The sequence below is a fragment of the Acanthopagrus latus genome, chromosome 6 (genome assembly GCF_904848185.1).
Source record: "Acanthopagrus latus isolate v.2019 chromosome 6, fAcaLat1.1, whole genome shotgun sequence".
In the NCBI taxonomy this organism is placed as follows: Eukaryota; Metazoa; Chordata; class Actinopteri; order Spariformes; family Sparidae; genus Acanthopagrus; species Acanthopagrus latus.
Window position 1 is genome coordinate 20,795,858 of NC_051044.1, and position 15,631 is coordinate 20,811,488.

Below are 15,631 nucleotides of genomic sequence, written 5' to 3' on the forward strand. Positions count from 1 at the left end.
ATTCATCTCCGTGCCCAGAATAACCTCATGAGATGTGACTGAGTAGAAATTTAGTCATGCAGGTGAAATTGTTTTGGTGCTACTTGGTACACGATTTGCATTTTCTGATTAAATGGAAAGTCTGTGATATCAATTTATGCAGGAGAAATACTTTGGTGAGTGGAAGGCTTGTATGCGTCCATTTCATGGATTTGCCCTCACAAGAACCTCTCTGGCCGCACATTACAGTGGAAACATTATCGAGTCACCCTCCAATCACTCTGTTTCTTTGAAAATGTTGACATTAATCAGTTGTTTTCTTATTGTGACCGTCCCGGTAATCAGTCTGTTGTTTTATTTTATGTGCCAGAGATGCTTCATGAATTCACAAGCAGACGCTACAATTTGCTCAGTTAGACATGCTTCAGTGTCAACACGAAGAAAAACAAGCTTGACATTACGTCGTTTTCTTCGTGGAGGAGAGGACAAGGGTTTTGAAAAAGCTTGCAGCAGACTTTCACGCTGAGCCGTGAGAGGATATGTTGGTGCAGCAGCAGGGCTATAAACGTATGCCGCTGAGAGGGATCAATTTGTGATTTGGTATGTGGGAGAAGAGGAAAAAGAAAGCTATTTTTAGCCTCAAAGAAAGCCTTCTCATCTCGTGTTATTATGAAAAACTGCATGTGATAAGGTGTCAAAAAAAATCTTTGAATTCATCTTTCAAGTGGCTGAATAACTTTGTTTTGTTTTCTGTGCCCTCAACTATAGAGCAATATTCATGTCATTTTGAGACTATGACACAAATAATGATGCCGACGATGTGAATTTGCCTCTGAAAGCATTCATTTGCCTAATAGTGTGTTAATAATCGAATTCTCTGGAAAATATCTATCATGTTAATATGAACGTCCACGCCTCCAAGCATTGTGGTTGACAGGTTTGAGATTAAGAACTTGGCGAGGTCAGCGACACAATCAAACAAAATCAATCAGATTATATATTTATTTACATCACGCTACTAATGCCCGACATCTTTTACTGTGAGCATTACTCATTTCCAAGGGGACTCATCTGCATGATAGATGGACGGTGCCAAGGTAAACCACCGACTCATAGCTTACCGGGGGTGTGAGTGAGAGGACAGAGTGGTACAGAATCTATGAAAGGAATGCGAAAGCACAAACTCTGCCCGCCAGGGGAGGATTACTTCTCAAATTTATAGCAACGTTTTCTCACACCAGTTTTTTTTCTTTCTTTCTTTAGTTCTGGCTGTTGGTTGCTTTGGCCTCATAAACCGTGGTCAGTGATCAGGCTCCAGTGAGAGCTTGGCGTGGATGGTGCAGAGCTCAGTTATGTGAACAAATGCACGTCAGCCCAAGATCGTAAGCCTCTTCTGTGGCATGACTCTTCTCCTGATAACTCATTTATTGTCCCTCATTATAGTCACTCAGACATTATGAGATTAGTCAGTAATAAAGGAGCATGCAATGGAGTCTGTCTCCACTTCAGCACAAAGGTCGAGATGTTATCTGAAATTAATTTGACAAACTGTGCAATCAACTGAAGACAGAGGCTGTTTGGCTGTTTGTTAACAGGAAAGAAAGATAGAAAGAAAGAAAAGTGCTGGAAGACTTGGAGGTTAAAGAAAGTGATGGTACACTTGTCCCAACCGATGGAATGATGCCACAATCATGTTGAATGGCTCATAGTTATAAAATAATCTGCTGTTTATTTTCTTAAAGGTGAAGTGCAACGATTGCACAAATGCTGAGATATGACTGATTTCGACAGAAGCAAGGCTAGCTGGTTAGCATGATAATTTCAGTAGATAACTTCCTAACACAGGCTAATTTTTTAATGCTTTGCAATAAAATGTTCATATTGCACCAGTGAGTATTCATAATGAGTCAAGCACTAAAAATATTGGATCCATCACTCCCCCATCAAATCAGATGTGCAGGGAACTTCAAATGTGCCTAAATAAAGCGTAGCACAAGCAGTCCAGCATATTCCAAGAAACTGATACTGTACTGCAATTTGTGGGTTGTATCCACATGGGTAAGTGCACTTATTGTCAGTCGCTTTGAATATAAGCTTAACAAGTGAAACATTAGATAATATAAGTAAATGAGATGGAATGTAAAGTGGGATGATGTCCCCTGTCATTATTATAATTAAGAAAATACTTTAAAAGCCTTGAGAACAGCCTAAAATCCAAAGCCAAACAAGCAGAGACGACAATCATTTTGCTCCATTCTCTATGTTTACAAATTAAAACATGGCCATCTGTGCCAGTTCTTTGAGTAACAACATCATCTACCTCGCCACAAAGCTGACAAGGATAACAAACCCCAATACAAATATTGCTCCTATTTCTGCGCTCCTGAATTCCAAAAAAAAAAAAGGGTTGCAATCGCAGTTAAACTATTGACCAGAAGCAGATGTTGAAGCCTTTCAATTTTCCAGGTCACAGCACAGGAGCAGACCTCATGTTTGCCACAACAAACATGAAACAGGCTGGTAGGAGCCAGAGAGCCTTTCCAAAGCCCAGCGGGGTCGGCTGATTGGCCGGGGCTACTTTCCCTTCCCAGTGAGCCAAACACAGATGATGTAATGGGCATCATCAAAACCAGCATTGTTATAGCTTTGTTTTACTTTTGTCCCCATCATCTTAATTTGGGTACAGAGCTGGGAGAGTCTCCAGTTTATCACACTTACTCACACCCACAGTAGTAGCTATGGGCTTATGTAGATCTGATGTGCCTCCGGTTTGGAGAAAAGAGGAAGTTATCTGGTAAGTGTATGTGGGTGTAAGTGTGTGTGTGTGTGTGTGTGTGTGTGTGTGTGTGTGTGTGTGTGTGTGTGTGTGTGTGTGTGTGTGTGTGTGTGTGTGTGAGAGATAAGGTTAAGTGTCCTTCTGGAGATCTCTGATCAAAATCTTCCATCAGAGCATGTTGTCAACTCTTTATCCTGCCATGCAAAGGCAGATAGCAGTAATTACTTAAGTGGATAAGTTGAGAAAGAAAAGGGTGACAAACCGTGAAACAGAAAGAAAAGTTGTGTTACCATTTAGGCCAATAATTTGAATCCCCAAATCCCAGGCATATAGATGCAACATGAATGAATGAAACATGATGCAGTCTGGCTCTTGGCTGTGTTGACTGAACGCAAGAGAACATCATCTAGTCCTACAAATAACGGATTATTTACAGTTTTAAATATCCGTTTTGCTAGCTAGCTGTCTATGTACAATACATATTTATGGTAAAATGTTAAAAATGTATGTAAAAATGAATCTGGGCTGTAAGATAGCTCTGATATTTGGGGATTTAACGGTATCTTAAATCAAAACTCTCGCCAAAATTCAACTTAGGCTTTTTTTTGTGAATGTATATGAGTCAAACTTTCGTGTTAAAGCATAATTACGATAAAAGAGGGACGAAAATTTACCGTATTCTCGTTTCAATGAGATTGCTTGGGCCAAATTAGTGATAGCGTCAAAATCGCTATTTTCAAAACACTAAGAAGGCTCGATACAACATGAAACTTTGCTCGTAGTATCACCAGGGTCTCTACACGTGAACACGAGCGTTGAGAACATTGTATGTGTACACAGAGTTTACTAAAAAGAAGGTTCTTCACTAACTCACGTTAGCAGTAGCTTGTTACGCTAGCCGCAGTCATGGCAGCCGAGAAGTATCGATCTCAGAATGCAACATAACCTGGAGGGCAGTTAAGGTGGACCGCTACTGTCTTCTGGTAACAACCATCCACGCGATATCTCACGTGACTTTTCCTGCTTTTGATTTGAGTATTGCTTCTTATATGAGGCTTCTTTTTCACCTTCAAGGTCAATATTGTTTTTTGCTAATGACAAAACAATGAATTAGATGTGCATTTATATGGAACTAAGATTTAGGAGCGGTCTACCTTAGGTCATCTGCTAATGTGAGTTGTCCAAAAACTTTCTTTGAACTCTGTGTACACAAACAATGTTCTCAATGCTCATATTAATGTGCAGAGACCCTGGTGATACTATGAGCAAAGTCTCATGTTGCGTCGAGCCTTCGACTTTGATGCTATTGCTAATTTTCCCATAGCACTCCCATTTAAAATGAGTTTGACCTGAAAATACAGCAAATCTTAATAGTGTCTCTTTCGTCGTAATTATGCTTTTACACAAAGGACTGACTCATATACATTCACATAAAAATGCTAGGTGGCATTTTGGCACGTGTTTCACTTTAATCAATACATGCTGAGATGGCAGTTATTGTTACTCTGCTAAGCTAGGCTACTTTTTTTTTTAGCCTGATTTTGTCCTTTTTTACCTTCTTCACCATAATCTAGTGAGACTACTGTTCCATTCAGTTATGTGGGATAACACATTGAATTTAATATTTCTCATTAGAGTGCTAGCAGCTACGCTAAATTTGTCTTCTCCGTAGCTTTTCCACTTGAGACAGTTGTCAAGCATTAGGTAGCTGTACGGATGGCTGTGTTCTGTAGTGAGCTTAGTCCAACTAAATTAAAGTGTTGTCACAAAATCATATTTCTATGAAATGTTTATATGATAAAACAGACACCAGGCCTGTTCAGATTCAGGTCTTAACAGCTTTTGACTGAGTTACTGTTATTTTTTATCACATCTTCAGTGGCACTGATCAATTAAATGCATTGAACAACTCGGCCCACTGTGAGACGTATATTATATGTTAACCACAAAATATATTTATTTCAGGATCTGGCAACAATGATCTGAAGTTTGGTAGTGCTGCTCGGTATTACATGCCTGCTGTTTCTGAACCCTCTGACAACTTAGTTCTCAGGAGCTGCCCACTTTCTTTTCTTGTGAAATCTCCATCTTGGCGACAATCACCATCTCATTGATGGTGATGATGCAATATCCCAACTGCTGGGAGACATCATACCGTCAAATATGTCCAATACAGGCTGCAAATGTATGTGCCTCAGGTCCTGCTGAGACCGTAAGAGTCTGATTATTATGTATCACGGTTCATCTATCAGAGGTTTATCTCTTCCATGTGTTTGTTAGCTTATTGTTAACACCGAGTGTTGGACTGAGACGGTGTAGACTGATGGATGGATCAGCAGAGGTGCACTGTGTTCAGGTAGACAAACAGTGAGGAGAGGACACACACTGAGCGACACTTCCCTCTCGCCAGGAGAGGAGCTGACAGCTGTGGACTCAGCTGGCAGTCTGTTTCTGACTAAAGCTCACTTCAATCAGAGTAACTAAAACAAACAAACAAACAAACAAAACATGGTAAGGAAGTGGTAAATGCCAAGTTACATATTTAAAGTTTCTTTAGAATTAGGCCCCAATTACCAGAATAATTACCTCAATATATATTGGAAATTACCCCAACATGATTTATGATAATAATAACAATACTCACAATACAATTTCCAAGATACAGTTAATAAGAAGATCATTTCTATTTCATTTCCAGGAAACGTTCAACTGGTTTATTTTGAAACATCTGCTGATTATGCTGTTTCAACTTCCTCTCAGTAGAAGTGAAGTGAGATGTTGCAGCATCTAGTTCCTGCAGATCAGTTATGATAACGCAGTTCGTTTCTTGAATGTTTTAAACTAAAATTCTGTCCATCACATTACAAATAGCACCTTTAACTGAGCCACAAAATGCATAGACACGACGGGCGAAATGTCCCCAAAGGTGGCATGCTTAATACACCCCATCCAATGAGATCACGTTGACTGTTCGGTCCGTGCAGTACGCTGGATGCATGCTGTAGAAATCAGCCATCTTTACATTTGTTCCCACACAATGGCAGCTACCAACACTCGAACCACAGATACCACAAGATACCAACGTCATTTTACTTCGGTTGCACGAACATTGTTAGTAGCTGGAAACTACCATCAGATCGCTCACACAGAGATAAACAAAATAATCATTTTGGACCCAACAAACAATTTTAAATTTGAGTCACTATTGTAATAATGTTTTGAGGACAACTTTTATTCTGCACCTGTGGACACGCTCTGTAGATGTGTTACATTAAAAAAAAAAAAAGAAGAAAAGATTTGCTTATGTAAAATGTATTTGAACAGTGATAATGAGCAGATATGTGTGTTTATGTTTCTTCTCAGGAGGTGAATAATATAGATTGAGTGAAAACAGATTTAGAGGGATTTTAGGATCCCCTTTCCACGGACCACTGATCCAGAGCATTGGCTTCATGGCCCAGAGCGACCGGGGGGGTGAATGTCATTAACAAGTCAGACTGGACACCAAGTCAACCTTGGCTCGGATAGCAGCCTTTGCATATCGCCTGGAATGGACGACTTCACGACAGAGGGTCCTATTTTTTTTTAATGAAGATTCCAATGTTGATATGAGAGAGAAATTAAACTAGTTTAATTTCACAGACACTAGCTGTGGAGTCCCACTGGTACCTCTCTGGTAATGATGTTACTTTACCTCAGCTTCCTCCAAGGCTGCCCCGGCTCCTCAAACACATTGTAAAAAACAAATTAGCAGTATATATAAAGGGAGACAGGGCTGACAAAGGAGGCCTGAGGTACATGAAGACGTGAGACAAACACACATTCAGACAATTTACTTGGTCAAATTGCTCGTGTTTATTCATTACTGTGCTCCATGTGGGAGCCGCTCAAATAGATACTGTAAACACAGCCTGGCTCTGAGATGCATAATTAGCATGTTGTTTACCCGAAGCAGCGACATGAAACAACCTGCTTCTTGTATAATGGGAATGGTAAAAACGCTCATGTGTGAAATCCATCGTTGGGAATGACAAATGGGTATATTCACACCATAATTAGACAGTCTGGCTAGAATGTGTTTGTGTATAATATGTGAAATTGAGAGGAGTGTGAAATCTTGAAGTTGAGTGTGGAAACCCACATTTGTACGCATATTACACTTATGTCTTCACCGTCCCTCCGTTCTGTGTTAACATTGCACTTTAATGACTACATATCTTGGGGTTTATTTGCTAAATAAACATCATCCAAGAAATAATTAAACATTAAAACCAGACCAATATTAAGATTCCTCTCCCAATCACATCATCTCTTCTTTACATATCAGGTTATAAATAACTGAGGTCAACATTGTACCATTTTATTCATAGACAGTTCCTCAGTTGTCTATACAAGCCTGTGGACCTTTTGTTAAAATTGTTATTGATGCTGGACTGTGGATTTTCTTTGTGATAGACTGGGGTCGGATTCTCCGCAACAGTCCTGAGGATGTGATTTTATGCACCTTTTTCAACAGCCTCGTCTCGGCTCCTCTATCCAGAGAGCAACAGTAGCTGCTGTTGGTTTGGAAAAGGAGTCACTAAACTAAATGAACCAGCAGCTTCAATCAGTGCCGTAGTTTAATGGGGCCCCTTTAAAGTGTTGATCCTGTTCACGGCTAAGCGGCGCTGCGGTCTGTCTCATCATGGACTGAACAGGTCGCCTATCCATCACAGAGCCAACAAAACAAACATAAACAGACGACAATTTCACACTCAAAGGCAAGTAAGAGGTTTCACTTTATATAAAGTGCATTCAGACAGCATGAGGAAACACACGGACAGAGGGAGAGCGTGCAGACTCTACAGTCGGCTGCTGGTTTTGACAAACAAACAAAAGCTAAATGACATTACCGACTGGAATCAAATTCTGGTCAAAGTATTTGATTGATTGTCATGGAAATTGACACTCGTGCTCCTCAGAAAATGAACCATCATGACTCATGAATAATTCCTCTACCACCACCACGAGGTTGACTATTCTTGATTATGAGTGAAATGTATAAAAGCTATTAGATCGACATTCATGGCCCTCAGAGGAAGATCCCTGATAACTTTTGGTGATCCGATGATTTTTAATCTAACACAACCAGTGGATCATTTTGCTTATTTGATTTGTTCCCATATTCCTTGCTTTCCTAAATGTATCGTTAGGGGGCCTAGAAATCCTTTGTAATAAACATGATCTAATCTACTGCATTTGCTGTTTTTGTGTATTTCCCTACTTTCCAGTTTGTCTGATGTAAAACCGAGAGAATTACATCATTAACACATGTTCCGATGTTAATACCCGAACTGGGTATTTGCAAGCTCTGGTGTTTGCCTGTCATACTTTGATTTATCGATTCAATAACAATCGGGTGTACTGGACGTGAGAAAGCTGCTGGCAGCGTAGTGTGTGCACTGTTGAACTGCAAAGTCAAACTAATTTCTCAGAAGTTAGTTTGACTTTGCAGTTCAACCGTGCACACATTACGCAGCAATGTGTGCACGGTTGAACTGCAAAGTCAGACTAATTTCTCAGAAGTTACCGGAATGAAACTCAGTAAAAGCATCAGTTCACCAACATATTCCCTTTGAGAGACAACACACAGCTGGTTTTGATTCAACATGGGACAAAAAGCATGCAGGACTGATTCCGATAGATTTTCCAATATGTAATTTATTTATTTTTTTCTCTTAGAGGTTGTATTGCAACAGTGTGTGGTTGGATTTCTGGGAAATTATGATTAAATCCAAAACCCAAACCATCCAAAACCCTCACGGACTTCAGTATCTAATTTTAAGAATCCATTGACTCTGAGAGATATCAAGACGCCATAATACTGATTAAGCCTTGTTAAATGTTAGTCTTACTGGAATCAGTTCAGTTACGTTCAATTTACTTTGTCTTCAGATTTAGTTGAAATAAATGAGTGTGCAATTTAAAATCCTTTTAGAATCCTTTGGCCTCAGCGCATTTCTGAGGAGACAGTACTGTGCGGTCACTTTGATGTGAAACATCAAACTGATTAATTTTTTAAATGCAAACATAACAAGCTGGGTTTAGAGATGGAGAGCAGAGCGAGCCTGGCCGTGGAGTCATTTCAGAACAGCTGTTTTAGCCCTGACTACTTCTGCCCGCGATACTACAGTTCAAACACCTTTAATTCTAATGTCTTCTTTAGTCGTCCTCACAATTTGAATAGAGCAGTTACACTACACACTAAAAACAAACTGATGTCAGGACTGTTACTGCGGATTTAAAATCGCCGTATCTATACCGACTGTATACACTTGTTCTCTAAAGAGTAATGACTACTATAATTATTTAATCAGGCAAATTCAATAAAGTTAGGGGACCTGAGAGAATAACAAAAGGAAGATTAAAAACAAAGTGAAATGTGACCAGCCCCTATAGACAAACAGTCATCTCAAACTCTGACTCTCCAGTTTGTAATGCAGACTTTCTTTTAAAGTGTGAGGTCTACAAAGCCAAGCGGAGATTGGCTGTGGTCGACAGCAGTGGTTATAATGACAGATACAAATTTAAACAAGACAAAATAGAAATACAGCACAGAATAGAAAACCACTGATGATGAGGAATCAATATGTCACTTGAAAAAATGTTCTCCAGCTTTTCAAAGCTACTCCAAACGCTTTTTCAGAGTTTAAGATGTCATGTTTTTGTTGATACTGCTGGGAATTCAGTTGCAGTGTGTGTTGATCGCTGAGGGCGTAGTGAAGGCCGCTACAAGGAACGCTCATTCCTTGTTCATTTATGTGCCCCACAAATAGAGTATGAGCAGCAAACCCAGGTCCACTGCAGGGAAGATAAACTTCTGTATATGGGACACCTGCTCTACCCACTGAGCTAAATGGCACCGCATGCTCAACATTTTTATACATAGTAGTGTCAACAACACATGAACACTAGAGGCGTTATCTTTGTAAGGTTAGATTTGTATAGGTGTAAATAACAAAGTGGTCTCTGTGTCTATATAGATAGTAAATTCAGTGGAATGCCCCTTTTAAACTGTCTAAAATGTTCACCTCCTAAGAAATTGTCACGTATGTAACATGTTTGTTTCCCAGTCAGGCATCCTTCTCTCAGGATTATCAAGCCTCCCCTCCCTCACATCACCCATGCATCATTACATGTTATGCTCTGAGTAATATCCAGCACACAGCTGTCGTGCCAGTGTTTTATGTACTTCAACAAAATTAAAAATCGTTTGTGTGTAGAGAATCAATTCAGCCCGTTTGAGTTTTGCGATTCCTGCAGCTCTACAGCCTCAACACGCACTTAAAGGACAAACAGACGGTCGTTGTCAGTGTTCCCTTCACTCGCCATCTGCCTCTGAGTCAACTCCACCTTCCCCTCACTGACATTCTCAATCCCTCATCTTCATGCTGCTACCTGCTCCCTTACCCTTCTTCTTAAATATTGCATGGTGTTTATTACAGACAACTGAGCAGCAGTCGAGGTGGCACTTGACAAATTTCCTAAAAAGTTTCCCAACAGAAGAAGTGCGAAGATGCTGTGTGGTTTTCAGCTACTGCGCCAAAATGGAGACTGAATTTCTTGAGAAAAATGTCAGAATTGGGACGCATGTTCTGATCCCATCAGTATAACAGTTTTGACGTCAAGACCAGTACATACTGTATATATTTGTTTACAGGATATGGCGTGATGGACTGGTGCAGATACTTGTTTTTACAACAGTCGTACAGAGTGTATTTTCTCACACTATTTGCCCAAAACAAAGTCCCTTCAGGCAGAATTTCAGAAAACATGCTCTGTTCAGTGTGTGACACAGCCCCAAGAGACTGAAATGTCCCTCTGGAAGACTTTCATGAGTTTGATGAAAAAAAGCCAACCACAACCACTCGTGAGACCTTCCCGTCATTGGTAGAAAATTGCGAGATTGTGTCTTCTTGCGATCGTCTTGTGAGCTTGTCTGGTGTGGGTCCAAATGGAACTGCAATGTTACTGGCTGAAAGAAAGCTGTCCATCCCTGGCGAGAAATTATGCAGTGACATAAAAAGAGAGATGAAAAAGAAGAGGGGTGCATACATGGACTTTCTGGAAACTTAACCTGATGTTATAACAAGTTGTTTTAGTTTATTATAGTGTGTAGGAAGACGTTTGAGGGACAGAATGAGAGATGCAAGGGGAGCAAACTGAAGGTTTTGAGTGGAGCCGTGCCAACGTGACCCTGAGAGCATGAGCTGTTTCATTTGTTGTTTTGGGCAGATTTCAGCCGTGGCTGCAGGAGATTCTAATAGCGCCTTCAGACATAGACATTCTTCCCGTAACATGGCCAAGAATCACGGCAATCTATCTATCTATCTATCTATCTATCTATCTATCTATCTATCTATCTATCTATCTATCTATCTATCTATCTATCTATCTATCTATCTATCTATCTATCTATCTATCTATCTATCTATCTATCTATCTATCTATCTATCTATCTATCTATCTCACCAGAGTTTTGCACAATCTATGATTAGTTTGTGATTATACTACACTCTGTCTCCGGAGTGGCTGAGAGCTGCAGCATATAACTAGTCTCTTAAAAGGTCTATATAATAGCTGTTTTGGAGCATTCTACTGTATCACACCAACTTCCTCCACAGGTGGAGTTTGCATAGTCATCGTGGAATCGCAGATGTGAGAATGACAGTTTTCTGACAAACCATTTGTGGGGTTTGAGGTTGAACAATGAAATTGACATGAAGTGCAAAACATGCCAGCCAAACACAATAAAACAAGAGGGGAACAGTAAAATCCACAAATACAGAGAAAATAAACACATGCATCTGTATTTTGCAATGACGTTAAAGTTTGTTCTCTCGAAACCTCAAGAAAGTGATATCACAGAAAAATGGAGGGGATTACATTATCGACCCGAAAATTTCTTTGGTACTTTATGTGAAAGTTGTTTTGGGCCATTTAAAGTGATTAAGTTCAAAAGGCTGTTTCAGCAATTTAGTGTTAAACTTGCATAAATTTGAGGACATTTTGAAAATAACCATCAAAATCAGGCTGAGCTTTAGTCCCTTGTGTGGGTTGAACTGGACCCAACTTCACTGCACCAGTTTGTAACGCAGGCTTTCTGTTAAAAATATCACAAGTGTGTTTGAGAAGTCAAGCAGTGCACACTGGCTTACTGCTTACTACTGTGAAGAATACAAGGTCATGAATAATGTATAAGAGCAGAGGCGGAAGTCTAACCCCATAGGTTAACCTTGACCAGGCAGTTGCACCATATCAATAGAAGCACACATATTTAAACATACAAACATTCAGCCTAAACTTTGAGGTCATCAGCATTTTGATTTAATGTGTCATCCTGACAGCAATAACATCTTCTGGCATAAGAAAACACTCCTAGAATAATTCATTTCTAAAAATAGTTTGGTTTGATCGTTAACAGCAGGCTAGTAAAAATACAATTCACAAGAAAAATACACATGACACATATTGCAAATATGATGGCACAGCTGAGACACCACACATGCTAGAAGCATCTTGTACATTGGTATGCTGATGGTTGCGTTGAATACTGGAATCAAGTGTACAAACAGGCCCCGGGGGCTTTAGGAGATTCAATCCTGTAAATCGGCTTCGTGCACATTTTCTCCTCGGGACAGACAGGAGACAGATGGTGGTTCAGTTTCATGGGAACAGTGACGACCGTGGAAGAATCAAAATAATCTGTAGGTTTACACGAGAGGACAAAGTTATGAAGGACCGTTGTAAACACAGGAAATAGTTGTTTGCTCGGTATTTGATAGAAATCACTCATGCTCTGCCAAACATGCAACCGGCTTCCTCAGAATTCTACAGAAGTGATCAATTAAATGAATTTTCCATGTAACGATACACTGGCCCTTTATTACCTGCAATGGGACTGAATAAACTTAGAACTCAGTATTGTTGGAAGCTGTCGGAGAAGCGGATACATCGATAAAGACATAAAAAAGCAGAAGATGCCAATTTGAGTGTGAGTGTTGCAGACAAAGAGCTGTAACCTCATTATCATAATTTCCCTCACTGATGATAGTACCTCCATTCTTCTGACACACATCTGTCAGGATCAAACAGAAGAACTTCACATGTAACAGTGTCCAGCAGCCTTACAGAACATGTTTTAGACTCACAAACAGTAAATCTACTCAGCAATATGAAATTGACTTTAAAGGAGCACTCCACTAGATTTGTAATTCAAGATCAGTTTCCTCACTGGCTCATAGAGGCTACTGAAAGTGTAATTTACGACTTTCGAGAGACATTTTTAAAACTTGAATGTAAAAAAAATATATCCAATGATGTCTTCTTTTTTAAAATTTGTACATAGAGGTTAAATATATTGAAAGACTGTTCAGTTGTGTTATTGGAAGTATATGATGACTGATGTATGATGTGGTTATTTTGATGATTAGTCTTCTAATTTAAACATTCCTTTTTGCAATCGGATTGCAATGACCAAGTATTTATTTTAAAATGTTTTGTTATTTGTGACACATTTCATGTCATTGTTCAACCTATTTTGTCTTTCACTCTCACTGTTTGTGTAGCTTCTCTAATTTCCATATATATTTTTTCATTTTCTTTCCTTATAGGGAGGAAAGCATTATTTTAAAATGTTTGTTCTCTGTTGCATCCAAGTCAAGCACTAAAGTCAAGAGAGGTGAAAACTGCTTGAAATCTTCAGTTCTGCATCTTGATGAACCAATTTCTAGTTACTGGACATTTTGCAAATACTTTCAACTTCAGCACATCTTCTGGTGAATGGTGCAGATCAGCAAATGAAGCTCATGATGCGAGGCTCTCGCCAGCAGGAACGTATCTGAACAATTCCCTCCATTTACCCGGGGCTGGAGAGGGTTGATGAGGAGCTGCACGTTCTCTCCCTAAATTATCACGCTTCAACAGCCACTGCACAGATTCAACACAATGGACCTCAATACAAGCAGGGAATCATTCAACAGGCCTGCGGAGCCTCAGTTCTTTGAAAGGGGGAGAAAAAATACTCCCAGATAAAATATTTTTCAGTGTGGAGTGCATAGAAAACAGGTGATGAAAACAACCACATTTTTAACCTTGTTCACTTAAGTGTGTTCACTTATTTGGAAATTCTGGTAAAGAAACATAGAGAAACGACCAGTAGAGCAGGTCCTGCTCCTCCTCTGCTGGATGAATCTCTTCAGACTTTATCGCAGGACATTATTGACTGATTCAGTAAATCTGTCAGATGAAAATCTCTTTCTGCCTAACAACTCATAGATGTCTGAAACTTGACAAGACTCCAACTAGATGGCGATTTTATGCAAACTGGGTTTCATCTCCAGCAAGATACTGAACTCCAGATTGCTCCTGATGTGCAGTTGACACCTTGCATGGCAGCCTCTGCCATCAGTGAGGGCCCTGCGATGAACTGTTGATGAACTTGTCCAGGGTGTACCCTGCCCTCGCCCAGAGAGACAGCTGGGACCGGCTCCAGCAAAAACCCCTGTGACCCCATAAAAGGGATAAAGCCGTTACAGACGATGGATGGATGGATGATTTCGTCACCCCCGTCTTGCCTTTGGGAATAATAAAGTTCAAGCTTAACTTATTCATTTATATCTATATATTTAATCTTTGAATTTGGTCTATATTGTTTCTTGTTATTTAATCTCTTTAATCTCAAAGTAACTTCTAACCTAGACTGGCAAATACATGTAGTAGAATTAAAAATATGATGTTTCCATCTGAAGTTCGGTAGATTAATGCAGACAGTAAATCGAATGGAAAAACTCAAGTGAAGTACAAGTTCCTCCAAATTGTATTTACTTACAATACTTGAGTAAATGTGTTTGGACACTTTCCACCACAGATGCATACAGACTGTAAACACACATGCGCATGACTAAAATGTATGTCTTATATAGTATTACATTGTTGAATTATTTATTTTCATGTAAATACATGCTGCTGCACCATGCTGAGCCTATCTGCTACAACATGCCGTTCCCATTACACTGTAAGGTGAAATTTGAATGACAATAAAAGAAAGTCTAAGACTCAAATGATTCTTTCATTTCCACCATGGTTTCTGTCTCCTCGGGCGAGTACAGTCTCTGTGAAACAGCTGTTGGACTGCAATATGTGGAGTGAAGTTAATGGGTTGAAAAGCTGTTACAGATTACAGATGTAAATGAGGTATGTTATGAGGCTTCAGCACAGTGAAGTAATAATCTCTCCTTTCACTGTTTATGGCCATACTGGGCCTCCATATTTGCATTAAGATCACGCTCGTCATTGGTGAAGTTAAACCATCCTGCACTGTGATAGGATGTGATGTCAGTCGTGGATCCGACATAGGGAGTAAGTAAATATTGAGCAGAGGGATAAGAGACTGTAACAGCCTGGTAGTGTAATGCTATACAAAAAGAAACCTACTAGGCTTATCACCAAAACTCATCAGTTTCAAAATACAGCTCGTCACTTTCGTCGTTAACGTGTCGACTTGATTAACAGCAAAATGATGTAATGTCATGCACCGATGAATCCGTCACATGGGCTCAGACTGAAGTGAAGTGACAGACGGAGCAAATATTTACGGAGATTCGCTCCAAACCCAGGGTCGCCTTCTCCAGTCAGATGTGTGACAGGAGAACAGATTTGGTCCCTCAGTGGTTCTATGTCACAAAGCCCATCCAGCCTGGGCTCTCATGCTGGCTTCTTGCACCTGTTGGCTTGGTGGTGAGTACAAAGACCGGAGCTGACAGTGTGCAGCTAAACCGGGCCACTGTGACAAACAGTCCTCACCTCGATCTGCGCCGAGAGCAACCTCCGGAGACC